General features: G+C 37.1%; 1 pseudogene; it reads right to left on the reverse strand.

The window, feature by feature from the left end:
* Nucleotides 1-3,392: 3,392 nt before the first annotated feature.
* LOC110738633 overlaps nt 3,393-14,747 on the reverse strand; it is a 33,705-nt pseudogene continuing 22,350 nt past the window's right edge.

Genomic DNA, 14,747 nt, shown 5'->3' on the forward strand with positions numbered 1-14,747 from the left:
CTTCTATGAAGTCCCCAAGATCATCAGCATCATTAAAGTCTTCTCTACCAGATTTTATGTAATCTGAGTCCTCACTGTCATCATCATCAGATCTATCATCCTCACTACTGTCAACCCTAGCTGGATCCATCCTAATTCTTTCAGATCTCCTTAAACTGACCCTCTCATTGCTTCCCCCAGCAACCCCTTTCCCACTTTTCTTTTTTTTTTTTTTCTGAACCCTAGTGGTCTTGACCTACCCACCTTTTTGGATTTCTGAGGCACAACATTTCCAGTTGGTGGAGGTGGTGGAGGTTTAGATTTTTCTGCTTCAGGTTCAACTGCTGCTTCAGGTGATTGAGGTGGTGGGGTTGTTCTTGGTTCAGGTGAAAGTGGTGGTTCAGGTGTTGGGGTTGTTTGTGGTTGAGGGGAGGGTTGGGTTCTTCCAGTTGACCTTTTTTTGGGTGTTGTTTTTTCCTTTTTTGAGGAGTCCTTTTTTTGCTTGCACTTGAGGATTTGGGCTGGTTCATAGGAGAAATTTGTTGAGGGTGTTTAGGTGGAGTGGAAGGCTGAGTACTCTGTTCAGGCTCAGGCTGAGATGCCCCTGGGAATACCTCATCAGCTTCTGGAGTGTCAAACACTCTAACATACTCCATATCACCACCATCAACATTAGCAACATGCACCTCAACTGCAACTTTAAAAGGTTGTTGTTCCTCCAACTCTCTCTCAGCCTTGGCCTTTTCCTCCTCCAATCTAGCTTTATCAGCCATGGCCTAAACCCTTCTTTGCCAATTAGCCTCAGCATCCTTAAATACCTTCCTAGGACTTTGCTCTTCCTCCAAGAATATTTCTACTGTCTCCTTCCCTTGAAACGACTCCCACATTTTAAGCATGTCCCTATCCCCAGCTAACTCCAACTTCCTATTAGTTCTAGGTGGAAATACAAACAAAGTGAAGCATTTGGGAAGAATCACATTTTGTTTCACAGAATCCTCAAACATAAACTCATACAAGTCCATTAGACTTGTTATGTCAGTATCATCAACCAACACATCAAAGCCCTGATCTCTGTAATGGACATCAAGCCACACTCTACTCATCCTATCATCAACAAATTACACATAACATCAACACACATCATTCAAATTCACAACCATATACCAACACATCAGTCATATCACAAACAACATACCAACACAACATTGACCAAATTGAATTTCAAGCACTTCACAAACCCAAAATTCATATCAAAGCAAAATCAATACCCACAAATTGCCATATTTAACATGAATTTTAACAATAAATCACACAGGTCAAGTCAAATAAGCGCATAAAACTGATCATTTCATAAAACCCTAACCCTAACTCAATTTTCGATAAAAAATTCAGAATCAAAGCGCGAAATGAAGATCAAAAGGGAAAATAATACCTTGATTGCTATTTCCAGCACCCCAAAAAAAATTTGAACTCAACTATTTTCCTTGTAGTACCCCGAGTACAATTCACCGATTTTCAGGTTCGCCCAAGTTCAACAAACGATAAAGCGTCAATGTAGTTGCGTCTGTCGTTCAGGTGTTCGAAGAAAGCTTCTTCCTTGATTATGGTTTGAAGGTCTGAGTGTTGCTGAAAGCTCGAAGAACAGGGAAAGGTTTGAGAAGAACAACGAGGGAATTTTTTTATTTTTTTTTAATCTAAATTTTAGAAGTCAGAGAGTCAATGCACTTTAGGGCGCCATAAAAGACAATAAGGGCATAGAGGTCATTTCGTGATAACGGACTGTTAATGTCCAGACCTCATTAATGGCACGATGTGACATTTTACTATTTGTGAGTGGCATTTGGTGAATTCTGAAAAGTGCAATGGCATTTGATGAATTTTTAAATTTGTCAGTGGCATTTGGTGAAATTTCCGTTTAAAAAACTATGTCTAACCTCTACTTTCAAGTGGTTAACATCTATCCACAATTCCACATACACCTAATACTAGAGAAGCTATTGCGTGCCCGGACATCCCCACGCAAATTTCCGTGAATATTTAGTTTTTATTTGAGGAAAATTAAATGTGAACTTTTATCAATAAATCAAATGAATAAACAAAAAGATTTGTCAAACCACCACCGTGCCCCCCTCCAAAAAAAAATGAATAAAAAAATTATTTCCTTCGTTTTCAAATAAAACTCTAGCTCATTTTCCTTTTACAAGATGAACAAAAAACAATTAAAGAGTTGTTAGAAAAAAAAATGTTGTACTTATGGATTAAAGTCGAATACAATTTAGACTAGGAGTTTGGATCATGAGAAAATTTTACGTAGTATTATCCAAGTGTTCTAATATTAGTTTTTGCATTGCTATTTAAATTTTATTCTAAAAAAAAATACTAAATGATGATATAGGCCTTGTTTGGCAAATGACTGTTGGCGGTTGACGGTGGCTGGTTTACCTGACTTGTTTGCCTAGTTGGAAAGTTTGGCTGTTTATAATGACTTTTGAAATTGGATGTTTAAGTTGGCTGTTTATAAAAGTGTGGTAAATTAATTGTTGGTAGTTAGCTGTTATTAGATAGTTTGTGGGCCAACAAGCCAAAAGCCAACAAAAAAAAAAGCTAATCAAAGTAGGTTTTTATTATTATTATTATTATTATTATTATTATTATTATTATTATTATTATTATTATTTATTATTATTATTATTTATTATTATTATTATTATTATTATTATTATTATTATTATTATTATTATTATTATTATTATTATTATGGCTTAAAAATCAGCTTTTTCGCTGACTAAAAAGCCAATTACCAAACACTTTTTTTTTATTGTTGTTCGACCACATAAAAAATCCAAAAGCTAACCAAAAGGTCATTTACCAAACATGGCCATAGTATTGGCTTGATGGAGGAGTAGTTCCCACTTTTCATATTAAAAGTCACATGTACTGTTTAACATTTTCTAACTTTTGCAATGAAAATGTTAATAATTAAATTTAAAATGTTAACATTAGGAGAGATTTCAACATTTAAGAGTAAACTGCTTGAATTTCCAACAATATAGGTATAATTTTGGGAATGCACCTTTAGTTTAAGCCCTTAAGGTAGGTTACATTATGTTGTAGTAAATATATATATATATATATATATATATATATATATATATATATATATATATATATATATATATATATATATATATATATAGTTGATCATTGAAGAAATAAAAACTGCAAGCTAAGGGAGGAAAACTAGAAAAGAAGATGGATTTATGCTGGTATTTGAATAAGGATGGATCATCTTATGGAGATGAATTAATGAACGCAACATCACTCGATGAAGTTGTCTAGACCTCGAAATCCTTAGACTTTAGCTCCATGGAAGAGTAAGAGGAAGAGCTCACAGATTCTTCCCGAGGTGTTAACTACGGTAATGGCCTTTAATTTGTAGACTCTTCAATCAATCCAAGATTCTATAACAATTGTCGTACAAAAGTTATATCAATACATATTAGTGATATCACTAGTTTATCACCAAGCAGTCTATATATTACGTATATATATAGGGAATTTCTAGAATGAGAATAAGAAAATAAAAACACCACTTAAAAGTTGACATTATGTTTTTAAATTATATATATATATACATTGATGTACACGTTCTATACCCTGTTTCACCCTCATTTTATAGCTATTTTCATATGGTTTTTGAGCTCTACGGAGCTACTTCTTGCTAATATTCTCTTCTCTAGTGTGACTTGGTCTATTTAATTGATTTTGTAGGCACATGAAGATTTTCGGATGATTTGGACTTGTTTTGGATAGCCATGAGAGCTTATTAAGATGGAGAGAATTTTACCCGTGTCCGACCTGGAAGGCAACATTGCCCTGGCAGCCAGGGCGAAGAAGGAAAGAAGAGAATCCACAAGAGAGAAAGTATGAAGAGTTTAATTTTTGTTCGCCCGGACCGGGCAGCATTGCCCGGGCAGCCCGGGCAGACGAGGTACTACACAAGGAGGCTACGTGAAGAAGCATTTGGGCGAGTTTGTCTGTCGCGCCCGACCGGGCAGCATTGCCCGGTCTGACCAGGCGGAGTGTCGAAGACCCCGTTTTCCTATTTTTTCGGGATTTCTTAACTAAGGGATACAAATACCCTTTATAAACCCCGACTAAAACATACTTAGTTATTATTTTCTAGCTTTAAAACCTTCATTAGAACCCTAATATTCTCTCTAGATCTAGATTAGTTTGCACTTTCAAGTTTTAATCCTTGTTCGTCAACAATTGGTACTTTTCTTCATTCAAGTAATTGTTATTCATCTTTACTTTCTCTTTTACTTTTAATTACTTATTAATCATGTTTTCTTCATTGATTATTGTTTTTGCTTTCATTAATATGTGTGAGTAGTTTCTTTATTCCAAGATCTAGCGGAACCCGAATATGATTAATGCATGATTTAATTCTTTAAATTCTCTAATAATAATTGTAATTGATATGCTTATGCCAATACTAGATTAGGGATAATTGTTATTGTTATTAATCCTTTGTTTTTAATCGCAATGGGAGTTGGGTTTTAACGGATTTGAATAAATCAATTAAGGGTTTAAAGTTCATCACGGGAGTAGTTGAATGGATGATTAGGAAGTTAGAGTAATGTGCTCAAGGTCTTTAATTTACATGATTCCACGGAAGTAGGCTTGATTGTGATTAGAGAAGCCATTGATCAAGAGCTTATATCAAGGCAATTTGAGCTACAAGCAAAGCAAAATGAGTACTTTGAAAACTCAATCCAATTGCTCACCGCTCAAAATAAGAGGATAGAGACTCATCATTCTCAGCTTTCACAGCAAGTGAGTCATCTAACAACTCTTCAAGATCAAGAAAAAGTCCAGACGAAACAATGCAATGCAATTTTAGTGAAGAGTGATGAATTGTTTACGGGTGGATTAGAAGAGAAAGTGTGCAATGTGGAGTCAAGAACAGAAATGCGCAAGAATGAAGGTCCCAAATATGTTTCTCCACAAGCCTATGAGGAGCCGATGCCTTTCCCGCAAAGGTTATCAAAAGTCGTGCTCGATAAGCATTTTGGGAAGTATTCTGAGACTCTTAAGAAGGTATATGCTACCATTCCTTTTTCCGATCTTGTAATTCGAATGCCTCAATTTGCAAATTTTGTGAAAGGAATTCTAGATCATGATCATAATGATAAGAAATTAGAAAGTTTGGTAGTAAAGGAGAAATGTCTTGATCTTTTACATGATAGCTTACCACCTAAATTGCATGATCCTGGTAGTTTTACTATTCCTTGCAAGATAAACGAAAAAACTTTTGATAGGGACTTGTGTGATTTAGGTGCTAGTGTTAATTTAATGCCTTCTTCTTTGTATGAAAAATTAGGTTTGAAAAAACTTAAACCCTCTCCCATATCTCTTCAAATGGCTGATAGAACTGTTAGACTCCCTAAGGGTGTAGTTGAAGATGTATTAGTTGGGATTGGTGAACTTGTATTTCCAGTTGACTTTGTTGTAGTGGATATGAAAGAAGACCTTAAGATCCCATTAATCTTTGGTCGACCTTTTCTTGCTACAAGTCAAGCTTTAATAGATGTTCCTAAAGGACAAGTGACCATAATTTTACTTTTGATGGTGGTACCTGTTTGAGAATTGATGCTACTGACCCTTTGGTTAATAAGTGTGTTTCTAATAGAAATCATTTGTGCAAAAAGGACAATATTCCACCACATGATGGGTTTAGCTACATCAAAATAAGCTCGGATACAAAGCACATCAACTCTAATTTGAAGGAGTCATTTGGAGGTGGATATATTGATAAGAAATACCACAGAGTATCTTCTCCGTATGGTGACCCAGGTTGAGCTACTAAAGAGGGGTCGAGCTAAAGACCTTAAACAAGCGCTAAATGGGAGGCAACCCATTCCATTTATTTATTTTATTTTCCCTTTATTTTTATTTTTTTTAGTGTCTTGGGGTTATGATGCGATGTTATTTTGAGGGTGGTCCCAGCTTCGCCTTTAGGTATGATCCCTCCTCTGCCAGTAGGGCCTAGTTTTCTTTTTCCCTTGCTCGTTCTTATTCTATATATGTTCACATTGAGGACAATGTGAAGTTTAGCTTGGGGGAGGGATTACTTTTGGCTTTGGGCAGTTACTTTGTGAATCACGACGATGAATAGCTAGTAAAATACTTCTCTGTGCTATCCTTGATGATTTAAAGGTTTTTAGCTTGATTTTGATTGAAAGACTTGCAATGCGGATTAAATGATCATGATCTGATATTGGATTATCTTGGCCTAATGGAAATCAACTTTGTGCAACTGTGTATGAATCTGGAACTTGATTGTGCTAACTGTGAGGCTTGAGCCTTTATTATTTATTCATGTGTGTTAGTTCCTGCTGTGACATTGATCTTAGTTTTGTCTTGAGACTTTTAGTAGTGTGTCATGGTACATTGCACATGCACGATGAGGAGAACAAAGGCCATGTTCATTAGGTAGCCTCCAGATGAATTTAGAAACATCTGTCCCCTTCTTGCTTACCCATGTTGTAGCCTTGCCCATGTTTTTCATATAAGTCACAAAATTAACATATCAGCCCCAATTAGTAACTTATCCCAAATCTAGCTTGAGGGAGCCATCTGTATTGGTATTCATGGTTTGTGATGATGTTTTGGAGAAGATTAATTTGAAGCTTGAAGGTTCTTGAAATTTTTTCTATATGATCTATTTTTAAGCTCTTATAGTTTGTTATAAAAAAAAAAAAAAAAATTCAGCTTCTTGAATGATAAATAAAAGAGCTTTAAAAATAAGAATAGTGCGATGAATTGTTATGTAGGGTGAATAAGGTGGTAGTTGCTCTTAATTCAACTTATGTTTGGAGTGTGTATTCTTGTGAATTAGTTCGATGAGATTTTGATGTGTATTGTTCATTTTTGATGGCTTCCCTGAAGGACTATATTTACCTACATTTTCCAAAATTTTCCTACCCATTTTCACCCGACTTACATTACAAGTTTGAAAAAGACCTTCGTGCATAGTATTGTGTTCATGTGAAACGAGTTTTTTTGTCAAAATGCTGGAGTATGTGTCACATTTCGAGTCGACTTTTGACTAGGTTGAGCGGCATTATTACCCTTTAAACACGCGAGTGTTGTGAGATAAGGGGGGGTTATCATCATTAGTGGGGATGGAGAGAGATCGGGCTCATTTTTAGCTCACCACATAAAATTGTGCGGAGTGACCACTAAGTGAGATATTATAGTCATCGATCCTTATGTGTACATGGTTGACTCTGTTTGATGGCCATTCAGGTTGATTGATAGTCTGAATGAGGTGATTGGTTGGATAAGATGCTTGTGTATTCGATTTCGATTTTGAGTATGGTATTTTCAAATGTATTATGGGGTGAAGTATGTTTATTTGGTTGTTTCTAGTCATTGATTGTCTTGCTTGAGGGCAAGCAAGAAGTTAGCTTGGGGAATTTTATGTACACGTTCTATACCATGTTTCACCCTCATTTTATAGCTATTTTTGTATGGTTTTTGAGCTCTACGGAGCTACTTCTTGCTAATATTCTCTTCTCTAGTGTGGCTTGGTCTATTTAATTGATTTTGTAGGCACATGAAGATTTTCGGATGATTTGGACTTGTTTTGGATAGCCATGAGAGCTTATTAAGATGGAGAGAATTTTACCCGTGTCCGACCTGGAGGGCAACATTGCCCTGGCAGCCAGGGCGAAGAAGGAAAGAAGAGAATCAACAAGAGAGAAAGTATGAAGAGTTCAATTTATGTCCGCCCGGACCGGGCAGCCCGGGTAGACGAGGTTCTACACAAGGTGGCTACGTGAAGAAGCATTTGGGCGAGTTTGTCTGTCGCGCCCGACCGGGCAGCATTGCCCGGTCAGACCGGGCGGAGTGTCGAAGACCCCGTTTTTCTATTTTTTCGGGATTTCTTAACTAAGGGATATAAATACCCTTTGTTAACCCCGACTAAAACATACTTAGTTATTATTTTATAGCTTTAAAACCTTCATTAGAACCCTAATATTCTCTCTAGATCTAGATTAGTTTGCACTTTCAAGTTTTAATCCTTGTTCATCAACAATTGATACTTTTATTCATTCAAGTAATTGATATTCATCTTTACTTTCTCTTTTACTTTTAATTACTTATTAATCATGTTTTATTCATTGATTATTGTTTTTTCTTTCATTAATATGTATGAGTAGTTTATTTATTCCAAGATCTAGCGGAACCCGAATATGATTAATGCATGATTTAATTCTTTAAATTCTCTAATAATAATTGTAATTGATATGCTTATGCCAATACTAGATTAGGGATAATTGGTATTGTTATTAATCCTTTGTTTTAATCGCAACGGGAGTTGGGTTTTGACGGATTTGAATAAATCAATTAAGGGTTTAAAGTTCATCACGGGAGTAGTTGAATGGATGATTATGAAGTTAGAGTAATGTGCTCAAGGTCTTTAATTTACATGATTCCACGGAAGTAGGCTTGATTGTGATTAGAGAAGCCATTGATAACTCGGGAGAGACCATTGGTATTATTCATGGATTACTTTTTCCTCATTAATCAATTGAATTATGTGTTAGGGGTAGAACAACTATTTCATTAATCGTATTCGTGGTGATGCTTGATATTGGATGTTTTTAGCATTGATTTGTCAGATTGTTTTGATTAAATCGTTTTAATTAGTTCTTTAGTTTTTTATTCTCACTTATTTTAATTGGTTACTTGCTTAGTAATTGTTTGAGTCTATTTAATTAGTTGAACCATAGTCTCTTGGGATCCGACCCTTGCTTGCCCGTCTACATAGTAGTGGTATAGTTAGGTTTATTTTTGTTAGGTACGTGACACTCCTATCACATATAAATATACATATACATATATATATATATATATATATATATATATATATATAAATATATATATATATATATATATATATATATATATATATATATATATATTATATGGAAAAATTGCTCCCATTAATCTGAACTTTGCCTCGTCCGCCGAAATTAATCCCTTCTTTCGTTTATTATCTATTGCACCCAACTTTAGGGGGTATTAATTTCTATTGCACCCAAATGACTTGAAACCGGTTGAAGAGGTAAATTTTGCTGACTTGTGATTAATTGCACACGTGTCGCAACTAGATTGGTTCGTAAGAAAAAAAAATAAAAACTTAAAAATTAATAAAAAAAAATAAAAAAAAAACAAAACAAAACCACCCCGTTTCCCCCGGAGCACCGGCCATCCCCGTTTTCCCCCGAGCACCGGCCATCCCCGTTTTCCCCCGAGCACCGGCCATCCCCGTTTGCCCCCGAGCACCGGCCACCAAAGCAGCAGCCGGAAATCAGAGGGGAAGGGCGAAAATCGGAGGGTAAAGCTCCATAATGGCCGACGAAGCCGAGAAGAAGCCGATCGAGGTCGGAAATAGAAGAGGAAGGGGGTGGATGAAAACGAAGGGGAAGAGGGCGAAATCGGAGCGAGGAAGGGAGGAAAGAGGGCGAATCAGAGGGAGGAAGGGGGTGATATGAGGAAGGGGACGAATCGGAGGGGGCAGAAACGACCACCCTCTTGCCGGAAATGGAAGCTGCTGGGGAGGGGTTTTCGAGGGGGGAGGGGTTTTTGAGGGTGGTTGGGCTGCTGGGGAGGGGTTTTCGGGGGTGGGGAAAGGGAAGGGGTGGCTGGGCGGCGGTTTCTGGCGGCGGAGGAGGGGTTTTCGGGGGTGGGCGCGACTTTCCAGCGGGGTTGGGGGTGGTGATGTAGTGTTTTCCGGGGTAGGGGTTGGGGGTTGGGTTTGGCAGGTTTTTTTTAAAAAAAAAATTGTTTTTATTTTTTTAATTTTTTTTTAACGTATCACGTGTTGACACGTGTCTAGGTAACCTGCTACATCAAGTTGGATGACCTGTTGGGTGCAATAGATAATAAACGAAAGTTGGGATTAATTTCGACGGACGAGGCAAAGTTCAGATTAATGGGAGCAATTATACTAGTTTTGTGCCCTGTGCGATGCCCGGGTTGTTTTTTAAACTTTGAAATAAATATTTAATCTATATGTCAAATTTCAAAATATATCTTTAATACGAAATTAGTTAGGAATTGATGCGCTTTTGTAACAATTTAAACTTTGTAGTAGGCATGTACATGACTAATAATAATATTGGTATCTTATGAGAGTGAGGGATAGCTCAAGTGGTTAGAGCTTCCCTCCCGATTCTAAGAGATCTTGGGATCAATTCTCACCCCTGTTCTTATGGGCTCTCTAAACACTAAAAAAATATTGGTATTTTCTAAGAGTTAATTTATTTTATAAAGTCTATCTAAGTAGATTCAACGTGGTGCGACACTTGGCGAAAAGTTGGAATGCATTAGCTTTATATATATACATATATATATATAGGGGAGGGATCCGGTGAGAATACTCAAATTAAAATTCTGAACATATGAGTAATAATTTAGAATATTTGTGTGAATAATATATTTTGAATATCTGATTTAAGAATTAGAACAAGTGATTAAAATTTTATAAAATTTGCTTTAAAAATTTTAAACATATGAGTAAAATTTAGAACATATGATTTAAGATTATGAACATGAGAATAAAAATTTAGAACAAACTGATATAAAATATAGAAAGTGTGAGTAAAGAATTTAGAACATTCATGTAAAATAATAGAATATACACTTTAAAATATGGAACATATAATTATAAATTTTAGAACATAGATAGTGTTCTCACATAAGAAAAATTCTCACGAGTCTTCCCATATATATATATATATATATATATATATATATATATATATATATATATATATATATATATATATATATATATATATATATATAAGATTTTTAATTTTTAATTTTTTTTTATTGTCTTTTTGCGGAACCCAAGGCAGCTTTTTGCCATGTGATAAACAATCCAAGTTTATCACCAATATTAACTTGAATTTCATCAAAAAAAAAAATTTGTTTTGTGTACAATAAACATCATATCCTATATTAGGTAACATTAACCAACCTTAACAAAGGTGAGGTATGTAGATTATTGTAAGGGCAACATATTTACCTTTTATACATAAAAAGTGTTTTAAGTAGTAAATTTTTTGTTTGGATTATAACTTTATTACGGAGTAGTAAAAAGAAGAAGCAACTAACCATCAATATTTTAAGTGAAGACTCCTCCTTGTTCAAAGTATAGAGATGCAGGTGTTTAATTCCATGGGCAAAAATCTTCTTGCACATTTTGGTTCCTAGACGAATACCATAGGCTTTCACTGCTTCGTCGTCGTCCATAATTGGCTCCAATGCATCACTGATCTCTTGAGGGATCTACATACAACATTTTTCAAGCCAAAAAGCATGCACATTAGCTACTTTCAAAGCTAAGCATGAAATGTTGAGATTTAAAAATATACTCTTAGATAACGTATGTATAATGAAAATTACGGATATAACTCATAAATTAATTAAATTGTTAGAGATATGCAATAGTAATACTTTTTAAATTTTTTTTTTTTTTGGGTTGGTACATGTATCATATATGTGTATGTGAATTTTTTTTTTTGGGAGAATTTTTTTTGGGAGTATGTGAGTGGACTTCCTCCACTATAACACATCTTTGGAGATGAAGAAATTAAATAGCGTTATGCTTGACGCAATATTTTTTTCTTTAAAAAAAAATGGCTCCCTTGTGTCGTGAGACAAGATATATTTGGTTCTCCTTGTGCCGTGAGACAAGGTTTGTGAGTTGATTCGAGCATGATTTTGCTCCTTTTGATATGAGTGTGGTTTACTATGAAAAACCAATAAAAGATTTGAGTGTGGTTTACTCTGAAAGACCAATAAAAGATTTGAGTGTGGTTTATTCAAAAAACCAATAAAAAAAATTTGAGTGTGGTTTACTCTAGAAAAACCAATATTTGATTGGAGCTCGGTTTTGCTCTAGAAAAAGCAAAATTGTTATATTTGCAGGTTCAAAAAGAATAACATTCCTGCTTGATTGATGACTGATGAGTTCGAAAAGATAATCGTTCTCATCGTTGAAAAAGAAGAAACAAAAATTGAAGGAGGTATCACAAGAGTGTGCATCTCGACTTCAACAAAGTGAAGAATTTCCAATTGCAATGTTCGTGTTACTGCCGTTACGATTGCGGGAGGGTGTTAGAGATATCGGAAAATATATGTGTGACATATTTTCCGTAGATATCATTTAAGAGAATAATATATTTAGGTTTATTATATGTTAAGATATTATTTAGTGAATATATCATTAGGATATATGGTATATCTTTTGGGAAGATTGTTTCCTATCTTATGAGCATAAGTTTTGTATAAATACTCAACCTTTTGATGAATAATAATCAAGTAATACAAAAACCATTCTATTCTATCTCTTCACCCTAATTTGTCATAAATGTACCTTTGTTTTACATAAACTGGTCATTCTTATGAAGCCCTTGTAGTCTACGATGGGATAAATGCCAGGAACAATTGGACAAGTGATTCCAATTTCGCGGCAATCTTTAACAAACTTGAGAATATATTCGTATCTGTTTCGGGGGTTCTTGTCCCTTGGGAGAGTTACAACACTAAGACTGGATTCAGCAAAGGGCGCCTGTACCTGCAAAGCAAACGGACTGCCGGTTGGTCGGTGGTCCGCCTCCGAAGATTAAGTTAGTAAGTATTCGGAGTAAAACGTGCGGAAATAAAGTTATCTACTTGGATTCCAAGCTCAGGTAAGGTGATGTCTGTTTCCGGAAAACGACAGCTCTGTAATAAATGTGAAAGTGACGTGTTGTCTCGTATTCAGTGTATTCTATGAGTAATAAATGAAGGAACTGTCCCTATTTATAGGGTCTTTTTGAAAAGGTGTGCCCTCCCTAGAATCTGGTGACCTAGGGATTAGGTCACGCCGCAAAACGGCGCCTCAAGGTTTGGGCCCTTGAAGGCCGCCATTCCAGAAGAAATGCCTGAGTGACACGTGTCACTGAGCACAAAAGGCTTTTGGGCATCTCTTAGGGTGACACGTGTCGCCCTCTTAATGGTCCATGCTGGATCATCAATCATCTCAGAACGGGGGAATGTCTGCCTACCACGTGTCACCATCTCAAAGGTCCAGATGACACCCCTTATAATGACACGTGGAGGCTTCCGATTGGGCCACCTGACCGGGTATAAAAATACCCAAATCATTTGCCCCTCACAGGGGTCACATGCATTGCACATGACACCTGTGACAGGTGTCAACATCCGACTGGCCGGATTTTCAAATTATATTTTTGGGGGGAAAAATTAGAGTTTACCCCTTTTATAAATAGAAGGGTTTGACCCCCCTTTTGTTTTCACACCTTTGCGAATCTTGGAGAATCTCTGGACTTTTGACTTTCAAAGACTCTCAAATACTTAAACTTATCAAGCATCCGGCGCTCGGCTTTCAGTCCGTCTGTTTCAGCAACCCAGGCATCTCATAGTACCTTCTTCTAAGGTAACCGCCTGCTTTCCTCTTTTACTTATTTTTTCTTACATTTTTTCTTTATCAAATGGTTTCCCAAACGCACACGGCACGACCTAGGTTATCGATCAGCCGGTCACCGAGGACGGCTGAATCTAGAACTAGGAGTGTCGAATGCTCGTTCAAGAACTTTCCTTTAAGTACATCTCCAAATCCGACAGTGTCTGTGCATCTGCGGGACACGATGGCCAGAACAAAGTAGACAACGAGGAGATATGGGGCGGATGGTTCCTTTTACCATTTGGACAGTGAGACTATCAACTCTGATGGCTCCATTAGGGTGTCTGCTAGTGAAATTTCTGAGCACCCCCTAAACCCTTCTTCTGACCTTCCCTAAACTCCAACTTATTACTCTTCCCCTTCTTCAAGCGGCACCCCCAGTGATACTATACTGCGGGAAGCCGACAGTCAATATCAGGCCGAGCCTTCAAAACAGGCGTCGAAGGAGAGTCTAGGGGAGGACCCTGCTAGCCCCAGCCGGCAGTCCCTTAGCTCTGGGGAGAGCTCTGATGACGATTCGGCCTCGTCATCTTTTGAAAATGCCTCCGTTACTTCAGAGGAGGCCAGAGTAAAGATAAGCACTGCAAGGGAATCCTTGTCAGTGGAAAAGGGGGAAGGCTGGGCGGAACCGAGTGCTTCTAGGCACTTGGAACGCGCCCCCTACTATCACCATGTCCCGCAAAGTAAGCGGACTTCTATGACATCTGGTCTTGCCAATTTCAAGCGTAAGACCGTAATGGGTCATGGCTTTTCCTTTTCCGTTCCCAACAAGGATGATACGATAACCTGGCCGACCTTGGCCAGTTATAAGGACCAAGCATTTAGCTGCTACGAGGCGGTCCTCCAGGCTGGTCTACGCTTCCCTCTCCATCCAACCAGGGAGAGAATACTGGACGGATACCAACTGGGTATCTAGCAACTTGTCCCGAATTCATGGATTAATATCATCGGTTACGTTTCCGCATGTGAAATGCTGGAGGTGGATCCCAGCTTTGAGGCATTCGCCCACATGCATTATCTCAGCCGAGCGCCTGCTAAGGGCGGCAAAGGCTTGTACACCTTGTCCACCTACAAGGGGTACATGATGGCAGTCGGCAAGGAGAACAAGTGGAAGGACTGGAGAACAAAGTTCTACATAGTCCATTCCTCTGATAGCCGACTGAACCAGAAATACAATAGGTGGAACAAGGATCCGCCTCTCCTGGCTGGCAAGAGT

The sequence above is a fragment of the Chenopodium quinoa genome, unplaced genomic scaffold (genome assembly GCF_001683475.1).
Source record: "Chenopodium quinoa cultivar QQ74 unplaced genomic scaffold, ASM168347v1, whole genome shotgun sequence".
Taxonomy (NCBI): Eukaryota; Viridiplantae; Streptophyta; class Magnoliopsida; order Caryophyllales; family Amaranthaceae; genus Chenopodium; species Chenopodium quinoa.